Source organism: Orcinus orca, chromosome 6 (assembly GCF_937001465.1).
Source record: "Orcinus orca chromosome 6, mOrcOrc1.1, whole genome shotgun sequence".
NCBI classification, from domain to species: domain Eukaryota; kingdom Metazoa; phylum Chordata; class Mammalia; order Artiodactyla; family Delphinidae; genus Orcinus; species Orcinus orca.
The window spans coordinates 42,869,393-42,880,323 of NC_064564.1; the positions used below are offsets into that span (position 1 = coordinate 42,869,393).

Consider the following 10,931-nt stretch of genomic DNA (forward strand, 5'->3'; position numbering starts at 1 on the left):
AAGTGATAACATATATTATCTTTCTCTGTCTGATTTACTTCACTAACTGTAATAGTCTCTAGGTCCACCACATTGTTGCAGGGGACAGAATTTAATTCTTTTTTTGTGCTGGAGTAATATTCCATTATTACAGTTATATATAAAACCTCTTCTTTATTTATTTCTCTGTTGAAGGACATTTGGGTTGTTTCCATATCTTGGCTATTGTAAATAGTGCTGTTGTGAATGATGGGGTGCATTTATTCTCTCAAATTAGTGTTTTTGATTTTTTTTTTCAGATATATACCCAGAAGTGGAATTGCTGGATGATATGATATTGGGCATCCTGGTCTTGTTCCTGAATTTAGCAGGAAGGCTTTCAGCTTTTCAACATTGAGTATTATGTTGACTGTGGATTTGTCATAAATGGCTTTTATTATGTTTAAGATATGTTCTCTCTGTACCCATTTTGGTGAGAGTTTTTATCATGAATTGATGTTGAATTTTTTCAAAAATTTTTCTGCATCTGTTGAGATGATCATGAGATTTTTATACTTCCTTTTATTAGTGTGGTATATCACAATCACTAATTTGTGAATATTGAATCATCCTTGAATCCCTGGAATAAATCTCACTTGAGCATCCTTTTCATATATTGTTGTATTCAGTTTGCTAATATTTTCTTGAGGATTTTTGCATCTATATTCATCAAAGCTATTGGCATGTAATTTTCTTTTTTTGTAGTGTCTTTGTTTGGTTTTGGTATCAGGGTTATTGTGGCCTTGTAGAATATGTTTGGGACTCTTCCATCCTCTTCATTTTTTTCAATAGTTTGAGAGGGATAAGTATTAGCTGTTCTTTATATGTTTGGCAGAATTCCCCTGTGAAGCCATCTAATCCTGGGCTTTTTTGTTTGGTGGGAGTTTTTTGTTGTTGTTTTAATTACAATTTCAATTTCACTACTAGTGATTGGTCAGTTCAGGTTGTCTATTTCTTCCTGCTTCAGTCTTGGCAGGTTTTATTTTCCAGAAATTTGTCCATTTCTTCTAGGTTGTCAGTTTGCTGGGATATAACTGTTTATAGTATTCTCTTATGATTGTTTGTATCTCTGTGTTATAGGTTGTTATTTCTCCTCTTTCATTTTGTATTTTGTTTATTTGGGTTCTCTCTCTTATATTCTTGATAAACCTAGTAAAGGTTTATCCATTTTGTTTATATTTTTAAAAAATAGCTCTACTTTTCATTAATCTTTCTTTTTGGTCTCTATTTCCTTTTCTGACTTTTATTTCCTTCCTTCTGCTGACTTTGGATTTTATTTGTTCTTTTTCTAATTCCTTTACATGGTAGGTTAGGTTATTTGAGATTTTTCTTGTTTTGTGAGGAAGGCCTGTATTGATATAAACTTCCCTCTTAAAACTGCTTTTGCTGCTTCCCATAGATATTGGAGTACTGTGCTTCCATTTTCATTTGTCTCAAGGTATTTTTAGATTTCCTCTTTGAGTTCTTCATTGACCCATTGGTTTTTAGTAGTATATTGTTTAGTCTCCATGTATTTGTGCTTTTCACATCTTTGTTTCTGTAATTTATTTCTAGTTTCATAGTGTTGTGGTTGGAAAAAAAAGCTTGATATAGTTTCTATCCTCTTAAATTTGTTAAGACTTGTTTTGTGACCTAGCATATGATCTATCTCAGAGAACACTCCATGTGCACTTGAAAAGAACATGTATTCTGATCTTCACTGGAATGTCTTAGAGATACTTATTAAATCCAGTTGGTCTATTGTGCATTTAAGACCACTGTTGCCTTATTGATTTTGTGTCTGGATGATCAGTTCATTAATGTAAGTGGAGTGTTAATGCCGCCTACTGTTAGTATATTTTTGTCAGTTTCCCCCTCTATGTTAATATTCACTTTATATATTTAGGTGCTCCTGTATTGGATGCATGTCTGTTAACAAGTGTAACATCATCTTCTTCTATTGATCCCTTTATCAATATATAATTCCATTCATTGTCTTTGGTTATAGCCTTTGTTTTATAGCCTACTTTGTCTGAGTACTGCTACCCCTGCTTTCTTATCATTTCCATGTGCATGAAATATCCTTTTCCATCCCCTCTCCATCTGTGTGTCTCTTTAGCTGTGAAGCGAATCTCTTGTAGGCAGCATATAGATGGGTCTTGTTTTTGTTTTTTTTTTAAACAATCAGCCATCCTATGTCTTTTGATTGAAGCATTTATTTCATTGACATTTAAAGAAATTATTGATAAATATGTACTTATTGCCATTATATTACTTGTTTTCCTTTAGTAGTGTGCTTGTGTCCCTTTCTTTTTATTTTTGTTTATCTACTTTATGTTTTTGGTTTGTGGTTACCATGGGGTTCAGATATGTTGACCTATAACTATACCTACTTGTTTTAAACTGGTAGTCATTTAAATTACACACAATCTAAAAGATCCAAGTTTTTTACTCCTCTCCCTCATATTTTGTGTTTTTATGTCATATTTTACGTATTTATGTTTATCCCTTAGCTATTTATTGTAGCTAAAGTTGCTTTTACAGTGTTTTGTCTTTTAATCTTAATACTTCCTTATTTAAGTTGTTGATCCTCAGCCCTTACTCTGTATTTGCCGTTCATAGTGGGATTTTCCCTCTCCTATACATTCTTACTTCTTTTCAACTTGGAGAAAACCCTATAACATACTTTACAGTAGGTTTAGTGATGAACTTTTTAGTTTTTGCTTGTCTGAGAAGTCTCCCTCCTTCTATTCTGAATGATAATCTTGCTGGTTATATTATCCTTGGTTGCAGGTTTTTCCTTTCAGCATTTTGAATATATTGTGTCTCTCCTTCTGGCCTGCAAAGTTTCTGCTGAAAATCAGCCAGTGCCCTTCTTAGGGTTCCCTTGTGTGTGACTCTTTGTTTTTCTTTTGCTGACTTTAGAATTCTCTATTTTTAGCTTTTGTCACCTTCATTATGATAGGTCTTTGGGTTCATCTTGCTTGGGACCCTCTCTGCTTCCTGTACCTGGTTATCTGTTTCCTTCCTCATGTTTGGGAAATAATTTCAGCCATAATTACATCAAATACATTTTCAATCCACTCTTCTCTTTTCTCCTTCTAGGACCCCTATAGTGTGAATCTTGGTGTACTTGATGTTATCTCAAAGATCTCTTTAACTATTTTCATTTAAGGTATTTTTCTGTTTTCTGTTCTGATTGGATGCTTTACATTATTCTATCTTCCAGGTCACTCATATGTCTATGTATATCACTTAGTCTGCTGTTCATTCCTTTTAGTGTGTTTTTTCAGTTATTGAATTCTTTTTTTTTTTTTTTTTTTTTTGCGGTACGCGGGCCTCTCAGTGTTGTGGTCTCTCCCATCGTGGAGCACAGGCTCCGGACGCAGAGGCTCAGTGGCCATGGCTCACGGGCCTAGCCACTCCGCAGCATGTGGGATCTTCCCGGACCGGGGCATGAACCCGTGTCCCATGCATCAGCAGGTGGACTCTCAACCACTGCGCCACCAGGGAAGCCCCAAACTCTTCACTTTTGATTGGGTCTTTTTTTAGATTTTCTAGTTCCATGTTTAAATTCTGACTGTGTTCACCTATTCTTTTCCCTAATTCAGTTAGCATTCTTATTACTAACTCTTTCAATTTTTTATCTGGTAAATTGTTTCCATTCCATTATTTATTATTTCAGGGCTTTTCTCTTTCTTTTTCATTTGAGAGCAGTTCCTCTGCCTTTCATTTTGCTTGACTTTCTCTGTCTCTAGTATTTAGGTGAAACAGTTACCTATTGGAGTCTTAACCTGATGTCCTTGTGTGGGAGCGTCACTGTACAGTCTGCTTGTGCCAGTGCCCTTGGTTGGAGAGCTGGATTTGATGTGAATCAAGTCACATCTTTTCTTAGGGTGTGCTGGCTGCTTTCACTTTGTTGGGAAGTAGGGCTGGAGTCTGGTGTGAGGTGGGGCTTCCCCTCTCTCCAGTGACTGTCACCACTCTATTGGGTTTTGGGTCTGATCCCATGTTGCTGGAGCAGAAGTCCTGAGGGTCAGCTGTGAGCTGTCTCAGTTCCCTTTAAGTGTGTGCTTTCCCCTCTCTCAGCACCAGGATCTTTGCCCCAGGAGAATTGCTGGAGCAAGAGAGTCCTGTTAAGGCTACTCGCTCATGGTGGGGCATGGGCTGTGGTGGACTGGCTGCAGACAGAGGTCTGAGCTAATTCTGATGCACCACCTGTACAGGTGCCAGCAGTAGTTGTTCTCATCTTGCTCAGACACAACCTTGGGTCCAAATTCCCTTTGTGCCTCACAGCTGATCATTCCCACCAACCTCTGTTGTCCCTGCCCTGTTGTGGAGTCACACTGCAGGGCATTCAGGGCCCATATTGACTCTTTACATGTATTGCGGTATGGGCTGTGGTGGACTGGTCACCGTCAGTGTTCCAGGCTCCTTCTGACACAGTACATACCAGCAATGGCCACCCATGACCCACCCAGGTACTGCCCCAGGTCTGCCTCTGTGTCCCACAGCCCAACTCTCTCACTAGTTGTGGCAGTGCTAGATCCAGTGTGACATGGAGTAAACAAGGCTGGAGTGTTCACTTGGCTTAAGCTGGAGAATGGGCTGGGGTGGTCATGGGAAACCAGGCAGCCCCTGGATCATTCTTCAGTATCTCTTCTCCACACTGCCTTGGGGGCAAGTCAGCATGTGTGTACTCTTCATGAGCGGTGTCTAGGCTTTCCACAGCCCTCTTGTTAGTCCTACTGGCGCTCCAACCAATCAAGGGGTTTCATCTTCCCTGTGTAAGACCCCAGAACAGGGGCATCCAATATGTCAATCAAACCACTCACTCCACAGGGTGAACTGCTGCTTGTGTAATCTCTCTTTTTCTCTGAGTCCCCCCTCCCATGGGGCATAGGTCCCTACCTGATGGCTTCTTTTCTCTTCCTGCCCAATTCTGTGTCTATCTTTCCTAAAGCCTGGTTGCACAAAAGTCTTTCTGGCAGTTGCCAGGTAGTTTTCAGTGAGGATTTTTCCACATATGGATGTATTTTTGATGTGTTCATGAGGAGAGGTGAGTTCCATGTCCTCTTACTCTGCCATCTTGATCGATCTCTCCAGTTTAACTCTTTGTAAGCAATTTGTCTCATAGACATCCTACAGTGTAAGTGTTGCCAGTCAATAAAATACAGTAAGAAAAATATAGGAAATATAATGCAACTTTAAGTAAATGTCTTTTTTCCCTCTGTTAAAATATTAAATCAAGATAGGTTCAATGAATTACACATCTCCAATATTTATATAATTATTAGAGCGAAATCTTTTAAATGTATTTAAACTATTTGTTGTATTGAACCCAAATATAAACACATAAAATATGCTAAATCCATAGCTAATAACACTTTAAAATCATATTAAATAATATTCATTCTTCTCTTACAAAAAGTTTTCCTACCTAATCTTTTTTTTTCAATAGCTGAATATATTTTTATTTTGTTTATTTATTTATTTATTTTCATTATTATTATCTTTTTAACATCTTTATTGGGGTATAATTGCTTTACAATGGTGTGTTAGTTTCTGCTTTATAACAAAGTGAATCAGTTATACATATACATATGTTCCTATATGTCTTCCCTCTTGCGTCTCCCTCCCTCCCACCCTCCCTATGCCACCCCTCCAGGCTGTCACAAAGCACCGAGCCAATATCCCTGTGCCATGCGGCTGCTTCCCACTAGCTATCTACCTTACTACGTTTGTTAGTGTGTATATGTCCATGACTCTCTCTCGCCCTGTCACAGCTCATCCTTCCCCCTCCCCATATCCTCAAGTCCGTTCTCCAGTAGGTCTGCCTCTTTATTCCTGTCTTACCCCTAGGTTCTTCATGACATTTTTTTTTTCTTAAATTCCATATATATGTGTTAGCATACGGTATTTGTCTTTTTCTTTCTGACTTACTTCACTCTGTATGACAGACTCTGGGTCTATCCACCTCATTACAAATAGCTCAATTTCATTTCTTTTTATGGCTGAGTAATATTCCATTGTATATATGTGCCACATCTTCTTTATCCATTCAACCGATGATGGGCACTTAGGTTGTTTCCATCTCTGGGCTATTGTAAATAGAGCTGCAGTGAACATTTTGGTACATGACTCTTTTTGAATTTTGGTTTTCTCAGGGTATATGCCCAGTAGTGGGATTGCTGGGTCATATGGTAGTTCTATTTGTAGTTTTTTAAGGAACCTCCATACTCTTCTCCATAGTGGCTGAACCAACTCACATTCCCACCAGCAGTGCAAGAGTGTTCCTTTTTCTCCAGACACTCTCCAGCATTTATTGTTTCTAGATTTTTTGATCATGGCCATTCTGACTGGTGTGAGATGATATCTCATTGTAGTTTTGATTTGCATTTCTCTAATGATTAATGATGTTGAGCATTCTTTCATGTGTTTGTTGGCAGTCTGTATATCTTCTTTGAAGAAATGTCTGTTTAGGTCTTCTGCCCATTTTTGGATTGGGTTGTTTGTTTTTTTTGTTATTGAGCTGCATGAGCTGCTTGTAAATTTTGGAGATTAATCCTCTGTCAGTTGCTTCATTTGCAAATATTTTCTCCCATTCTGAGTGTTGTCTTTTGGTCTTGTTTATGGTTTCCTTTGCTGTGCAAAAGCTTTGAAGTTTCATTAGGTCCCATTTGTTTATTTTTGTTTTTATTTCCATTACTCTAGGCGGTGGGTCAGAAAGGATCTTGCTGTGATTTATGTCATAGAGTGTTCTGCCTATGTTTTCCTCTAAGAGTTTGATAGTTTCTGGCCTTACATTTAGGTCTTTAATCCATTTTGAGCTTATTTTTGTGTATGGTGTTAGGGAGTGATCTAATCTCATACTTTTACATGTACCTGTCCACTTTTCCCAGCACCACTTATTGAAGAGGCTGTCCTTCTCCACTGTACATTCCTGCCACCTTTATCAAAGATAAGGTGTCCATATGTGCGTGGGTTTATCTCTGGGCTTTCTATCCTGTTCCATTGATCTTCCTGTTTTTGTGCCAGTACCATACTGTCTTGATTACTGTAGTTTTGTAGTATAGTGTGAAGTCAGGGAGCCTGATTCCTCCAGCTCCTTTTTTTGTTCTCAAGATTGCTTTGGCTATTCGGGGTCTCTTGTGTTTCCATACAAATTGCAAAATTTTTTGTTCCAGTTCTGTGAAAAATGCCAGTGGTAGTTTGATAGGGATTGCATTGAATCTGTAGATTGCTTTGGGTAGTAGAGTCATTTTCACAATGTTGATTCTTCCAATCCAAGAACATGGTATATCTCTCCATCTATTTGTATCATCTTTAATTTCTTTCATCAGTGTCTTATAATTTTCTGCATACAGGTCTTTTGTCTCCTTAGGTAGGTTTATTCCTAGATATTTTATTCTTTTTGTTGCAATGGTAAATGGGAGTGTTTTCTTGATTTCACTTTCAGATTTTTCATCATTAGTATATAGGAATGCCAGAGATTTCTGTGCATTAATTTTGTATCCTGCTACTTTACCAAATTCATTGATTAGCTCTAGTAGTTTTCTGGTAGCATCTTTAGGATTCTCTATGTATAGTATCATGTCATCTGCAAACAGTGACAGCTTTACTTCTCTTCCGATTTTGATTCCTTTTATTTCCTTTTCTTCTCTGATTGCTGTGGCTAAAACTTCCAAAACTATGTTGAATAAGAGTGGTGAGAGTGGGCAACCTTGTCTTGTTCCTGATCTTCGTGGAAATGCTTTCAGTTTTTCACCATTGAGGATGATGTTTGCTGTGGGCTTGTCATATATGGCCTTTATTATGTTGAGGAAAGTTCCCTCTATGCCTACGTTCTGCAGGGTTTTTATCATAAATGGGTGTTGAATTTTGTCGAAAGCTTTCTCTGCATCTATTGAGATGATCATATGTTTTTTCTCCTTCAATTTGTTAATATGGTGTATCACATTGATTGATTTCTGTATATTGAAGAATCCTTGCGTTCCTGGAATAAACCCCACTTGATCATGGTGTATGATCCTTTTAATGTGCTGTTGGATTCTGTTTGCTAGTATTTTGTTGAGGATTTTTCAATCTATGTTCATCAGTGATATTGGCCTGTAGTTTTCTTTCTTTGTGACATCCTTGTCTGGTTTTGGTTTCAAGGTGATGGTGGCCTCGTAGAAGGAATTTGGGAGTGTTCCTCCCTCTGCTATATTTTGGAAGAGTTTGAAAAGGATAGGTGTTAGCTCTTCTCTAAATGTTTGATAGAATTCGCCTGTGAAGCCATCTGGTCCTGGGCTTTTGTTTGTTGGAAGATTTTTAATCACAGTTTCAATTTCAGTGCTGTGATTGGTCCGTTCATATTTTCTATTTCTTCCTGATTCAGTCTTGGCAGGTTGTGCCTTTCTAAGAATTTGTCCATTTCTTCCAGATTATCCATTTTATTGGCATAGAGTTGCTTGTAGTAATCGCGCATGATCTTTTTTAATTCTTCAGTGTCAGTTGTTACTTCTCCTTTTTCATTTCTAATTCTATTGATTTGAGTCCTCTTCCTTTTTTTCTTGATGAGTCTGGCTAGTGGTTTATCTATTTTGTTTATCTTCTCAAAGAACCAGCTCTTAGTTTTATTTATCTTTGCTATTGTTTCCTTCATTTCTTTTTCATTTATTTCTGATCAGATTTTTGTGATTTCTTTCGTTCTGCTAGCTTTGGGGTTTTTTTGTTCTTCATTCTCTAATTGCTTGAGGTGCAAGGTTAGGTTGTTTATTCGAGATGTTTCCTGCTTCTTAAGGTGGGCTTGTATTGCTATAAACTTCCCCCTTAGAACTGCTTTTGCTGCATCCCATAGGTTTTGGGTCGTTGTGTCTCCATTGTCATTTGTTTCTAGGTATTTTTTTATTTCCTCTTTGATTTCTTCAGCGATCACTTCATTATTAAGTAGTGTATTGTTTAGCCTCCATGTGTTTGTATTTTTTACAGATCTTTTCCTGTAATTGATATCTAGTCTCATGGCATTGTGGTCGGAAAAGATACTTGATACAATTTCAATTTTCTTAAATTTACCAAGGCTTGATTTGTGACCCAAGATATGATCTATGCTGGAGAATGTTCCATGAGCACTTGAGAAAAGTGTGTATTCTGTTGTTTTTGGATGGAGTGTCCTATAAATATCAATTAAGTCCATCTTCTTTAATGTATCATTTAAAGCTTGTGTTTCCTTATTGATTTTCATTTTGGATGATGTGTCCATGGGTGAAAGTGGGGTGTTAAAGTCCCCTACTATGAATGTGTTACTGTCGATTTCCCCTTTTATGGCTGTTAGTATTTGCCTTATGTATTGAGGTGCTCCTATGTTGGGTGCATAAATATTTACAATTGTTATATCTTCTTCTTGGATCGATCCCTTGATCATTATGTAGTGTCCTTCTTTGTCTCTTTTAATAGTCCTTATTTTAAAGTCTATTTTGTCTGATACGAGAATTGCTACTCCAGCTTTCTTTTGGTTTCCATTTGCATGGAATATCTTTTTCCATCCCCTTACTTTCAATTTGTACGTGTCTCTAGGTCTGAAGTGGGTCTCTTGTAGACAGCATATATAAGGGTCTTGTTTTTGTATCCATTCAGCCAGTCTGTGTCTTTTGGTGGGAGCATTTAGTCCATTTACATTTAAGGTAATTATCGATATGTATGTTCGTATTCCCATTTTCTAAATTGTTTTGGGTTCGTTATTATAGGTATTTTCCTTCTCGTGTTTCTTTTCTAGAGAAGTTCCTTTAGCATTTGTTGTAAAGCTGGTTTGGTGGTGCTGAACTCTCTCAGCTTTTGCTTGTCTGTAAGGGTTTTAATTTCTCCATCAAATCTGAATGAGATCCTTGCTGGGTAGAGTAGTCGTGGTTGCAGGTTTTTCTCCTTCATCACTTTCAGTATGTCCTGCCACTCCCTTCTGGCTTGTAGGGTTTCTGCTGAGAGATCAGCTGTTAACCTTATGGGGATTCCCTTGTGTGTTATTTGTTGTTTTTCCCTTCCTGCTTTTAATATGTTTTCTTTGTATTTAATTTTTGACAGTTTGATTAATATGTGTCTTAGCGTATTTCTCCTTGGATTTATCCTGTATGGGACTCTCTGTGCTTCCTGGACTTGATTAACTATTTCCTTTCCCATATTAGGGAAGTTTTCAACTATAATCTCTTCAAATATTTTCTCAGTCCCTTTCTTTTTCTCTTCTTCTTCTGGAACCCCTATAATTCGAATGTTGGTGCATTTAATGTTGTCCCAGAGGTCTCTGAGACTGTCCTCAGTTCTTTTCATTCTTTTTTCTTTATTCTGCTCTGCAGTAGTTATTTCCACTATTTTATCTTCCAGGTCACTTATCCGTTCTTCTACCTCAGTTATTCTGCTATTGATCCCATCTAGAGTACTTTTAATTTCATTTATTGTGTTGTTCATCATTGCTTGTTTCATCTTTATTTCTTCTAGGTCCTTGTTAACTGTTTCTTGCATTTTGTCCATTCTGTTTCCAAGATTTCAGATCATCCTTACTATCATTATTCTGAATTCTTTTTCAGGTAGACTGCCTATTTCCTCTTCATTTGTTAGGTCTGGTGTATTTTTATCTTGCTCTTTTATCTGCTGTGTGTTTTTCTGTCTTCTCATTTTGCTTATCTTGCTGTGTTTGGGGTCTCCTTTTTGCAGGCTGCAGGTTCGTAGTTTCCGCTCTTTTTGATGTCTGTCTCCAGTGGCTAAGGTTGGTTCAGTGGGTTGTGTAGGCTTCGTGGTGGAGGGGACTAGTGCCTGTGTTCTGGTGGATGAGGCTGGATCTTGTCTGTCTAGTGGGCAGGTTCATGTCTGTTGGTGTGTTTTGGGGTGTCTGTGGCCTTATTATGATTTTAGGCAGCCTCTCTGCTAATGGGTGGGGTTGTGTTCCTGTTTTGCTAGTTGTT

General features: G+C 37.7%; 1 long non-coding RNA gene across 1 annotated transcript in view; it reads right to left on the reverse strand.

The window, feature by feature from the left end:
* The window catches only part of LOC125964687 (uncharacterized), a 480,337-nt gene extending 469,693 nt beyond the window's left edge, over positions 1 to 10,644 (reverse strand). The window contains exon 1 of the long non-coding RNA XR_007477927.1: positions 10,375 to 10,644. This is a non-coding gene — a long non-coding RNA (uncharacterized LOC125964687). The remainder of the gene's footprint in view (positions 1 to 10,374) is intronic.
* Between the last annotated feature and the right edge of the window lie 287 nt (positions 10,645 to 10,931).